We start from the raw sequence: 13,162 nt of genomic DNA on the forward strand, positions 1-13,162 counted from the left end.
GTCCACGCTTGTTGAAACTATTAGGTTTCTTTAGCTACTTCAGCACATCAACTGTTGTCCCTCACACTGCAGGCATTGTTCCAAGTACTTATGACAGTAGTGCTTATGGAAGAATGATACTCTATGATTTTGCTGGTGATTCTGAGTACTACTCCTCACACACTGCATGCAATCATGGAGTCAATCAACACATCGAAAGGAAGTAATATATATTTGATAATTTGTGATTTGAGTAAAGGCGAAGAAGCTGCTGCCACTAAATACAGCTATTGGCTTTCATTTCTATCATACAATCTCAAACACAATCATCCTACCAGTGGGAAGCCATGCTGATGTCATTAATAGAACGTCAATGGAACGAGTATTATATGTACTTGACAGTGTATCTCAAAAGTTTTGTAGCAGCTCCAAGATTATATAGAACAAAGTATTGCTCTTGATTGTCGTAAACGAGGGGCTGTAGTGAATGACATACAAAACACTCGAGATTTTCGAAAAATGTATCCCCCATCGGACTTTCTCCAGAGACAAGTGTTCTCTTGGAATTGTTGAAAAAAAACTTTGAACACATTCCTTGCTCTCGGCATAGAAGAGACTGGAATTCCGCTGCCACTAAATTCTTCTTTACTATACACTCTCATAAGAGAGTTATACATGATTTGGGTCTACTAATTAATGTTGATAGAGAGAGAAGGGGACTCCATTGAGAACCACATAATCGTTCTCAAGATATCAATATTCACATCAGATGTGCACAAAAAACTCTTTTCAGAGTCTGCTAGAGCTGACCTCACCAAGCACATTGATCAACTCAAGTTCAGTGTAGGCATTATTCCAGAATCACTACTGGAAATAGTACTGCCAGAGCACATCACAAAAGAAAGTCTACTTAAGCTGCAGTACTGTCACGAAATTGAGAATTTGTACGTGGAAGAGGACCACACTCTTTCTCAACTCACTTCTAGGCCAGTCACAACAAACACTGCCAATACAGAGAAATTTCATTAATTTTTTCCTGCTTTATGTGATCTTAAGCTCGGCGAAATTCAATGGCCAAAATCCGAAGGTGATATGATTACTTTAGGATGGTATGCTAAATGTGATGGTGACAGATTCAACTATTTCCCAACACGATTTCTACATGTGCTTATTGTTTACCTTTCTCACAACTTTGCATTAAAACAAAACTTGCGAACAAGTCACATATCCTCTTTAGTAAGTGAGTCTTCTAGTGATAATAGTTTTTGATTGCGGAGGTATGTGCTGCCAATCCTCGCTGTCGTGTCTGGTCGACTGGTCTGCATTGGCTTATGAGAATGGAGTGGAGGTATTTGTCGATATGCCTAAAGACGCTGATAGTAAAGATCTGATTGTACTAGTGACATTGAAGATAAAGTTGAATGTTTCAACTCTCTGCAACTAGTTATTCAGAAGGTAGTCGAAACAAAAGTTGAATTCTGTGCTAGTATAGTGCCAACTGTTTACCTTCTTAATTGATCTGAGCAACCTTAAGCATGAATCTTTTACGAATGCTAGCAATGCACCTAAATATACTCTAATCGATATCGAAAAGGCACTAGCAGAAGGCACTAAGCGAGTCATGGACAATGAAGGACGATGCTTCTCCTCTCCGATCAAGATTGGATCAGCCCAATATCTTACTGGAGTAAGTACCCATGCATGCACATACATCTTTAATTGTTATAATTGTTGTTGTACACTTTCACAGAATTGTTGTTTCCGATGGATACTTGTTCTGCTTTGAAAAAAGTATTAGGTACTCAATGGAAACTGCTAGGACTAAATCTTTTAATTTCCTGGATTAAACTAGATAACATTGACAATGAAGCATCCTTTCCTGATGTCATTGCTAAGAAAGAAGAAGTAATTCAACTGTGGATGTCACAAGAACCCACCTGGATAGTGTTGGTAGACGCTCTCAGTCAACCTTCAATTGGATTGTCCCAGAAAGCAAGTCAAACCTCAAGAGAACACAGTAAGTACCTCACAATCATTATACCTCATTCCCAGGCCAAGTTTTCGCTTTTATATCGGATGTTCTCATTCAATCAGCAAAAATTTGGCGTGGAAACGAGGCTAAGCTATAAGCATAATTATGCATATACTGCCTCTTCATGCGTAAATTGTATATATAAATAATTATATAGATGTGCCTCTACAAGAGAAAATCCTCTGCGAAAACAATTCATCCCTCCGTCCTGACGAGGACTTTCTCCAATCATTTGCTGCTATTATTGGCTCTCGATGGCAGTGTCTTGCTTCTCCCCTCTCCCTCACTTCTAAAGTCATTGAGAGCATCAAGAGAGAGACAACCAGACAAGCACTTGTGATGCTACAGAAGTGGGCAGCCAGGGAGACGGCAAATTATGGTCAGTTGAGAGAGAAACTCTGTACACTCCGTACACTCTCAGTGTTTCATATCTGAGAAAAGTTAGTTCATTTATCACAGCAGAAATTTTAGCTATATACATTCCATATTCATGCAATTGCGGCCTTTTAAAGCTAATGGACGTAGCTATACGTTATCAATGCACCTATATAGCTTTTTACCAAAATATATCACCATTAATTATTGTTTTGTGTCACTTAACTTTCAGGATTATGCTTTGCCATTCATGTTATTACATTTAAGCAACAATAATGCTACACTGCACTTTTAATTTGCATACTGCCCTGCAAATGCAATGCACCATGCCAACTTCATCAAATCGCACTTTCGCACCCTACAAATCGCATAATTTTGTTAGCCTACTAGTTTCTTTTATTGTCAATTCTTACTGTCAATGCTTCCCCCAAGTAACTTTGGTACAGTAACTGCACAGCTATATAGGTATAGCGATGTACAAACGTTCTGTACAGCTCCAACATTGATGATTTGCAAAGTGTTGCTCTTGCTCTGTCGTAAACAAGGAACCTCTAATCAGAGTTTGATTCGTTAGCAGTAGTTGAAGAGGTTTGATGAGGGCGATCCTCTCCAACTCAATACAGTTGCCACTATTTTCAGTTATTGAGTGGTTGAATAAGATTTGTAAGTGCGAACTAAGTACCTCTAATCAGACATAAGGAACTTACTTAGAATTATCATCCCCTATCGAACTTTCCACGGAGACAAGCTCTCTTTCATGGGATTGTTGAAATACGTTCCAGCTTGCAAAGTAAGCGCTTCCTTATCTCTCACATAGAAATTACACTGCTGTCCGAAAAGAGTTACATCAACATTTATTAATGCTAAAGCAGACCTCAACAAACTCATCGATCAACTTAAGCTCAGTGTAGGCATTATTCCAGAATCACTATACTGGAAAGAGTGCTACCAGAGTACATCACAAAGGAAAGTCTACTTAAGCTGCATTACTGTCAAGAAATTGAGAATGTGTACGTGTATGCAAGAGGACTATTTTCTTTCTCAACTCACTTTGGGGCCAGTACGAACAGAAAGTGCCACTAACGAAAATATTTTCCCTGTTCTATAACTATGATCTCAAGCTCGAGGAAATTCAATGTCCTAAATCCGTAAAATTACTTTGGGATGGTATGCTAAATGTGATGGTGACAGATTAGACTTCTTCCCAACACTATTTATTTATGTGCTTATCGTTCATCTCTCACAAATTTGCTGCATTAAAACGAAGCATGCCAACAAGTCCGCTACAGCTTCCGATTTTTTGTTTGTGGATGTATACAGTAACACTGCCAATCCTCGCTGTTATGTCTGGTCAACTGGTCGATCTTGCATTGGCTTATGAAAAACGGAGTCAAGGTATTATTTTGTCGATATATGCTCAAAGATGCTAATAGTAAAGAACTGATTGTATTAAAGGATCGAGTGATATCCGAAATGAAGTAGAGTGTTCCAAAACTCTGTATCTATTTATTCAAAGGTATAATTGAAGCAAAAATGGAGTTCTATGCTGGCTGTACCTTCTTGATCTGAGCAATATCTTCTGCAATATCTTAAAAAAAAATGCAGATGCATCATATAGATCTCATTGATAAAACATTAGCAGAAGGCACTGAGCGAGTCATGGATAAAGAAGGACGATGCTTCTCCTCTCCGATAAAAGATTGGATCAGCCCAACAAGACGGACCATATCTTACTGGAGTAAGTTTCACACACAAACACACACACACACACACATGCAAACATATCTTTAATATTGTCACATGCGAGACGTGTCGTTTATACAGATTTGTTAATCTTCCTTGGCGAAATTGCTAAGAAAAGAGTATTTTGACCGTGGTTCTCAGAAACTCTCCTGGAAAATGTTGGTTGCTGCTCTCAGTCAACCTTCAATTAGATTGTCCCAGAAAGAAAAGCAAGTCTCACAAGAACACAGTAAGTACCTCATTCATTTATTATGTGCTGTTTGCGATTTCAAAATTGCTATTATAGACGTAACTCTACAAGAGAAATCCTCGAAGGCAATTCATTTGTCTGTCCTGGCAAGGACTTTGTCCAATCGTTTGCTGCCATCATTGGCTCTCGATGGCAGTGTCTTGCTTCTCCCCTCTCCCTCACTTCTGAAGACATTGTGAGCATCAAGAGAGAGACAAGAGGAGCAGAGCCGACCAAACAAGCACTCGTCATACTGCAGAAGTGCATGGGAAACCAGACAGACGGAAACTTATGATCAGTTCATATATCTGAGAACTTTAGTATCAGGACAAGTAAATGTACCTAGCTGTAGCTACGTTCAATTGCACCTGTATAACTATTGTTATACGTCACCATGTTTGTGTCTTAGAACTTCAGAATTTATATGGTATTACCTTGTCAATTAAATTATAATTATTTTCAATACACCATGCATGATGCATAGCTATTTATATACCGCAATTATTTATAGTATCATTTGGTTACCTCAATTCTTATCAGTAATTGTTTCCCCAACCAATTTTTGTACTAGATCTAGCTATATAAAGCTATAATTATTATAATAATTATAGTTTTCCTATGTCATGACCATGTAGCAATTACGGAAATTCCTTAACATAATGGTCGCAACCATTTGCCGCAGTCTTGTTTCCTGAGGATGTCTGGTTTCAGTTGGGAAGGGGAAACCATGCATGCAAATACCTCTCAACCATGCTGCTAATTATAATAATTCATTGCTGAATATTACGTTTATACTGTTATCACTAAAACTTGATGTACATGCATTGATCGCAAATGCGTGTATTTAACGCTCAAACATGGTCATATTTTTTATACTGTAGATCTATACATAAAATTATAATAAGTGTTCGAAGGCCGGGTCATTTTGCATGCATACAACCTATACACTTGTTTAATACATACTATTGGTACCTATATAATTATGCACTCGACAGGCTCAGCACACCTTTGTTGGAGTTGTTGGTGTTTCCTCGCAACCATGCATATAGCTTCTCACCAGAGGAGGCTGGAACCACTTGACCTTGCAGACTACTTTTAGTGTCTGTAAGCTTTTCAGGGGGGGGGGGGTGACCGATCAACTTTTATTTCCGTCCGAGATACAAGTCTCGAGGCCAGCTGTGCGTTGACCTCGAGAACGAGCCACCGATGATATCGAAGCTTACACAAGAGCACTGTATCTCTAATTGGCGAAAATAAAAGTTGACCCCTCCCTGTAAAATACCGTTTTTTAAGGTTACATACACTAAAAACTACTGCAAGAGAAGTTTGGAGAAATCCAATTAGTGACCTTAATTAGCTACGGTCAAGTGGTTCCAGCCTCCTCTGTGCTTCTCACTATTTATTTCTGTAATGGTATAGCGTGGGAAGAGTAGAGTGTTAGCTTTGCAGGGACCTGCATGGAAAATACTGAAACATGAACATGCATGTCATTGACATTGCACAGATGAATGTAGCCTCGAATCTATCCCTCGGTTCCAGGCCGCTTCACCGAGAGGTCTGGGATCGAGGCGAAGATCATTTTCTGTCTATTTCCGTTTACATTTCAACATCCTGTTTGACTTGGTTTTGCACGAGCCCCTCCCACTCCAGTTAGATACTTGTATGTACTCGGAAAAACAAGCTTTTGAACAAGCCTTGAACAAGCAAGCAAACAAACTGCAAGATTACAAATTACACTAGACTAAAGTTTGGCCCATCGTAAGGACTAGAGAAAAAGTGGTGCAAGGTAAACCCTTAATAAGTTAGGCCACTCCAAGTGACACTCTGGTTTCTGGTCCTAAAGTTTTTCTAATTGCATGCGGGCGGGCGGCTTTTCTCATTATGTCATTATCAATTTCACCTTATGAATCTCATTATTTTGCAAATGAATATCATTATCACACTATTTTGTACCACATGGACCATTATGCGCATGCGTAGTAGAAATAATGGGATAGAAATCCAATAATGAGATAGAAATCCAAGAATAAAATCTGATGCGGGCGGTGGACCAGAAACCAGAGTATCACTTGGAGTGGCCTTATTGCAGCTCAATATAAATTGTTTTATGATCATGATAATGGCTCTCATTTTAAGTATTAAAAGGCTCACCTTTGGCCAGACACAAGCTTCTCTGTTTGAGTGTAAAACATGTACATCCCTGGCAAAATTTCTTACTAATCTTCTATAATTAATTAATTTTAGTCTAAGAGAATATTAAAGTGTGGCAATTATAGTACAACCAGCAGTGAGACACCTGATCAGTAAGCACAGTACTGATAGTTACACCACTAATAATAAGAAAAATACTCAATTGATGCTAGCTGTACTTAGTGGTCATGCCCATGTTTTGGATGCCTTAGTCAAAGAATTCAACAGCAGTTGTCATGTTCGAAGTTACAGTGATCGTACTCTTCTTCACCAAGCATGTGACCGTGGCCATATAAAACTTATAGACAAACTGGTAATGGAATATGGCCTCAGTTCCGAAGATAGAAATTGTAAAGGAAACACACCTCTACATAATTATTGCAGCTTTGAAAGGACATGTTGAAACAGTGAAACACCTGATCAGAAATCACAAAGTTGAAACCAATATCACTAACAATAAGAACTCTACCCCATTGTGTTTAGCAGCTAAAGGTGGGCACCAGGTTGTGCTTCATGCTCTGATTGAAGAGTTCCATTGCAGTCCACATATAAGAGGCTACAATGGTCGAACTCTGCTTCATTATGCTTGCAAATATGGCCATATAGAAACATTAAACAATTTAGAATTAAAATAATTATAAGGCGGATCCAACAATCAGAGACAACGATGGGAACATACCTCTTCATATTTTGTGTCGTACACGGTATACTGAAGAAGGGAAGCTGAGAACAATGCTTTGCGAATACCAGTGCTGGACAGTGTTTAAAGTTAATAATGATGGCAACACACCTCTTCACACAGCAGCTAAATATGGGCAAGTTCATTGTGCACGCTTACTATTGCAGAAATGCAATGCTCCCCTTTTTGTGCGAAATAAGCATAAAGAGACTGCCCTTGATGTAGCTAAAGCTCAGAAAAGTCAGGAAATCATGATCATTTTCAAAAATGATCATTCTGAAATCCAGTCAATCTACCGGCAACTAGACAAACTTGCTAAACAAGAGTTTGGTAGTGTAAAGAACCTCACCAGAATATTTGTTGTAGGTCATTCAGGTGCAGGGAAGTCCACGCTTGTTGAAACTATTAGGTTTCTTTAGCTACTTCAGCACATCAACTGTTGTCCCTCACACTGCAGGCATTGTTCCAAGTACTTATGACAGTAGTGCTTATGGAAGAATGATTTTGCTGGTGATTCTGAGTACTACTCCTCACACACTGCATGCAATCATGGAGTCAATCAACACATCGAAAGGAAGTAATATATATTTGATAATTTGTGATTTGAGTAAAGGCGAAGAAGCTGCTGCCACTAAATACAGCTATTGGCTTTCATTTCTATCATACAATCTCAAACACAATCATCCTACCAGTGGGAAGCCATGCTGATGTCATTAATAGAACGTCAATGGAACGAGTATTATATGTGCTTGACAGTGTATCTCAAAAGTTTTGTAGCAGCTCCAAGATTATATAGAACAAAGTATTGCTCTTGATTGTCGTAAACGAGGGGCTGTAGTGAATGACATACAAAACACTCGAGATTTTCGAAAAATGTATCCCCCATCGGACTTTCTCCAGAGACAAGTGTTCTCTTGGAATTGTTGAAAAAAAACTTTGAACACATTCCTTGCTCTCGGCATAGAAGAGACTGGAATTCCGCTGCCACTAAATTCTTCTTTACTATACACTCTCATAAGAGAGTTATACATGATTTGGGTCTACTAATGTTGATAGAGAGAGAAGGGGACTCCATTGAGAACCACATAATCGTTCTCAAGATATCAATATTCACATCAGATGTGCACAAAAAACTCTTTTCAGAGTCTGCTAGAGCTGACCTCACCAAGCACATTGATCAACTCAAGTTCAGTGTAGGCATTATTCCAGAATCACTACTGGAAATAGTACTGCCAGAGCACATCACAAAAGAAAGTCTACTTAAGCTGCAGTACTGTCACGAAATTGAGAATTTGTACGTGGAAGAGGACCACACTCTTTCTCAACTCACTTCTAGGCCAGTCACAACAAACACTGCCAATACAGAGAAATTTCATTAATTTTTTCCTGCTTTATGTGATCTTAAGCTCGGCGAAATTCAATGGCCAAAATCCGAAGGTGATATGATTACTTTAGGATGGTATGCTAAATGTGATGGTGACAGATTCAACTATTTCCCAACACGATTTCTACATGTGCTTATTGTTCACCTTTCTCACAACTTTGCATTAAAACAAAACTTGCGAACAAGTCACAGACCCTCTTTAGTAAGTGAGTCTTCTAGTGATAATAGTTTTTGATTGCGGAGGTATGTGCTGCCAATCCTCGCTGTCGTGTCTGGTCGACTGGTCTGCATTGGCTTATGAGAATGGAGTGGAGGTATTTGTCGATATGCCTAAAGACGCTGATAGTAAAGATCTGATTGTACTAGTGACATTGAAGATAAAGTTGAATGTTTCAACTCTCTGCAACTAGTTATTCAGAAGGTAGTCGAAACAAAAGTTGAATTCTGTGCTAGTATAGTGCCAACTGTTTACCTTCTTAATTGATCCGAGCAACCTTAAGCATGAATCTTTTACGAATGCTAGCAATGCACCTAAATATTCTCTAATCGATATCGAAGAGGCACTAGCAGAAGGCACTAAGCGAGTCATGGACAATGAAGGACGATGCTTCTCCTCTCCGATCAAAGATTGGATCAGCCCAATATCTTACTGGAGTGAGTACCCATGCATGCACATACATCTTTAATTGTTATAATTGTTGTTGTAAACTTTCACAGAATTGTTGTTTCCGATGGATACCTTCTTGGTTCGTTCTGCTTTGAAAAAAGTATTAGGTACTCAATGGAAACTGCTAGGACTAAATTTTTTAATTTCCTGGATTAAACTAGATAACATTGACAATGAAGCATCCTTTCCTGATGGCATTGCTAAGAAAAAAGAAGTAATTCAACTGTGCATGGATGTCACAAGAACCCACCTGGATAGTGTTGGTAGACGCTCTCAGTCAACCTTCAATTGGATTGTCCCAGAAAGCAAGTCAAATCTCAAGAGAACACAGTAAGTACCTCACAATCATTATACCTCATTCCCAGGCCAAGTTTTCGCTTTTATATCGGATATTCTCATTCAATCAGCAAAAATTTGGCGTGGAAACGAGGCTAAGCTATAAGCATAATTATGCATATACTGCCTCTTCATGCGTAAATTGTATATATAAATAATTATATAGATGTGCCTCTACAAGAGAAAATCCTCTGCGAAAACAATTCATCCCTCCGTCCTGACGAGGACTTTCTCCAATCATTTGCTGCTATTATTGGCTCTCGATGGCAGTGTCTTGCTTCTCCCCTCTCCCTCACTTCTAAAGTCATTGAGAGCATCAAGAGAGAGACAACCAGACAAGCACTTGTGATGCTACAGAAGTGGGCAGCCAGGGAGACGGCAAATTATGGTCAGTTGAGAGAGAAACTCTGTACACTCCGTACACTCTCAGTGTTTCATATCTGAGAAAAGTTAGTTCATTTATCACAGCAGAAATTTTAGCTATATACATTCCATATTCATGCAATTGCGGCCTTTTAAAGCTAATGGACGTAGCTATACGTTATCAATGCACCTATATAGCTTTTTACCAAAATATATCACCATTAATTATTGTTTTGTGTCACTTAACTTTCAGGATTATGCTTTGCCATTCATGTTATTACATTTAAGCAACAATAATGCTACACTGCACTTTTAATTTGCATACTGCCCTGCAAATGCAATGCACCATGCCAACTTCATCAAATCGCACTTTCGCACCATACAAATCGCATAATTTTGTTAGCCTACTAGTTTCTTTTATTGTCAATTCTTACTGTCAATGCTTCCCCCAAGTAACTTTGGTACAGTAACTGCACAGCTATATAGGTATAGCGATGTACAAACGTTCTGTACAGCTCCAACATTGATGATTTGCAAAGTGTTGCTCTTGCTCTGTCGTAAACAAGGAACCTCTAATCAGAGTTTGATTCGTTAGCAGTAGTTGAAGAGGTTTGATGAGGGCGATCCTCTCCAACTCAATACAGTTGCCACTATTTTCAGTTATTGAGTTGTTGAATAAGATTTGTAAGTGCGAACTAAGTACCTCTAATCAGACATAAGGAACTTACTTAGAATTATCATCCCCTATCGAACTTTCCACGGAGACAAGCTCTCTTTCATGGGATTGTTGAAATACGTTCCAGCTTGCAAAGTAAGCGCTTCCTTATCTCTCACATAGAAATTACACTGCTGTCCGAAAAGAGTTACATCAACATTTATTAATGCTAAAGCAGACCTCAACAAACTCATCGATCAACTTAAGCTCAGTGTAGGCATTATTCCAGAATCACTATACTGGAAAGAGTGCTACCAGAGTACATCACAAAGGAAAGTCTACTTAAGCTGCATTACTGTCAAGAAATTGAGAATGTGTACGTGTATGCAAGAGGACTATTTTCTTTCTCAACTCACTTTGGGGCCAGTACGAACAGAAAGTGCCACTAACGAAAATATTTTCCCTGTTCTATAACTATGATCTCAAGCTCGAGGAAATTCAATGACCTAAATCCGTAAATTACTTTGGGATGGTATGCTAAATGTGATGGTGACAGATTAGACTTCTTCCCAACACTATTTATTTATGTGCTTATCGTTCATCTCTCTCACAACTTTGCTGCATTAAAACGAAGCATGCCAACAAGTCCGCTACAACTTCCGATTTTTTGTTTGTGGATGTATACAGTAACACTGCCAATCCTCGCTGTTATGTCTGGTCACCTGGTCGATCTTGCATTGGCTTATGAAAAACGGAGTCAAGGTATTATTTTGTCGATATATGCTCAAAGATGCTAATAGTAAAGAACTGATTGTATTAAAGGATCGAGTGATATCCGAAATGAAGTAGAGTGTTCCAAAACTCTGTAACTATTTATTCAAAGGTATAATTGAAGCAAAAATGGAGTTCTATGCTGGCTGTACCTTCTTGATCTGAGCAAAATCTTCTGCAATATCTTAAAAAAAATGCAGATGCATCATATAGATCTCATTGATAAAACATTAGCAGAAGGCACTGAGCGAGTCATGGATAAAGAAGGACGATGCTTCTCTTCTCTGATAAAAGATTGGACCAGCCCAACAAGACGGACCATATCTTACTGGAGTAAGTTTCACACACAAACACACACACACACACACATGCAAACATATCTTTAATATTGTCACATGCGAGACGTGTCGTTTATACAGATTTGTTAATCTTCCTTGGTGAAATTGCTAAGAAAAGAGTATTTTGACCGTGGTTCTCAGAAACTCTCCTGGAAAATGTTGGTTGCTGCTCTCAGTCAACCTTCAATTGGATTGTCCCAGAAAGAAAAGCAAGTCTCACAAGAACACAGTAAGTACCTCATTCATTTATTATGTGCTGTTTACGATTTCAAAATTGCTATTTATAGACGTAACTCTACAAGAGAAATCCTCGAAGGCAATTCATTTGTCCGTCCTGGCAAGGACTTTCTCCAATCGTTTGCTGCCATCATTGGCTCTCGATGGCAGTGTCTTGCTTCTCCCCTCTCCCTCACTTCTGAAGACATTGTGAGCATCAAGAGAGAGACAAGAGGAGCAGAGTCGACCAAACAAGCACTCGTCATACTGCAGAAGTGCATGGGAAACCAGACAGACGGCAACTTATGATCAGTTCATATATCTGAGAACTTTAGTATCAGGACAAGTAAATGTACCTGTAGCTACGTTCAATTGCACCTGTATAACTATTGTTATACGTCACCATGTTTGTGTCTTAGAACTTCAAAATTTATATGGTATTACCTTGTCAATTAAATTATAATTATTTTCAATACACCATGCATGCATGCATAGCTATTTATATACCGCAATTATTTATAGTATCATTTGGTTACCTCAATTCTTATCAGTCATTGTTTCCCCAACCAATTTTTGTACTAGATCTAGCTATATAAAACTATATAATTATAATATAGTTTTCTTATTATGTCATGACCATGTAGCAATTACGGAAATTCCTTAACATAATGGTCGCAACCATTTGCCGCAGTCTTGTTTCCTGAGGATGTCTGGTTTCAGTTGGGAAGGGGAAACCATGCATGCAAATACCTCTCAACCATGCTGCTAATTATAATAGTTCATGGCTGAATATTACGTTTATACTGTTATCACTAAAACTTGACGTACATGCATTGATCGCAAATGCGTGTATTTAACGCTCAAACATGGTCCTATTTTTTATACTGCATGTATACATAAAAATTATATTATAATTATAATTACATTATAATGTTCGAAGGCCGGGTCATTTTGCATGCATACATCTAGGAACATACAACCTATACACTTGTTTAATACATACTATTGGTACCTATATAATTATGCACTCGACAGGCTCAGCACACCTTTGTTGGAGTTGTTGGTGTTTCCTCGCAACCATGCATATAGCTTCTCACCAGAGGAGGCTGGAACCACTCGACCTTGCAGACTACTTTTAGTGTCTGTAAGCTTTTCAGGGGGGGGGGGGTCAACTTTTATTTCCATCCGAGATACAAGTCTCAAGG

At 38.7% G+C, this 13,162-nt stretch overlaps 2 long non-coding RNA genes across 2 annotated transcripts; both read left to right on the forward strand.

Moving 5' to 3' along the window:
- Nucleotides 1–1,762: 1,762 nt before the first annotated feature.
- Nucleotides 1,763–4,909, forward strand: LOC135344758 (uncharacterized). Its single transcript, XR_010397521.1, has 4 exons — nt 1,763–1,996; nt 2,169–4,124; nt 4,211–4,358; nt 4,416–4,909. It is a non-coding gene; the product is annotated as an uncharacterized LOC135344758 (long non-coding RNA).
- Nucleotides 4,910–8,336: 3,427 nt separating this feature from the next.
- On the forward strand, nt 8,337–12,534 carry LOC135344759 (uncharacterized). Its single transcript, XR_010397522.1, has 5 exons — nt 8,337–9,265; nt 9,329–9,608; nt 9,781–11,736; nt 11,823–11,970; nt 12,029–12,534. It is a non-coding gene; the product is annotated as an uncharacterized LOC135344759 (long non-coding RNA).
- The last annotated feature ends 628 nt before the right edge of the window (nt 12,535–13,162 follow it).

This window comes from Halichondria panicea, chromosome 12 (assembly GCF_963675165.1).
Source record: "Halichondria panicea chromosome 12, odHalPani1.1, whole genome shotgun sequence".
Lineage (NCBI taxonomy): Eukaryota > Metazoa > Porifera > Demospongiae > Suberitida > Halichondriidae > Halichondria > Halichondria panicea.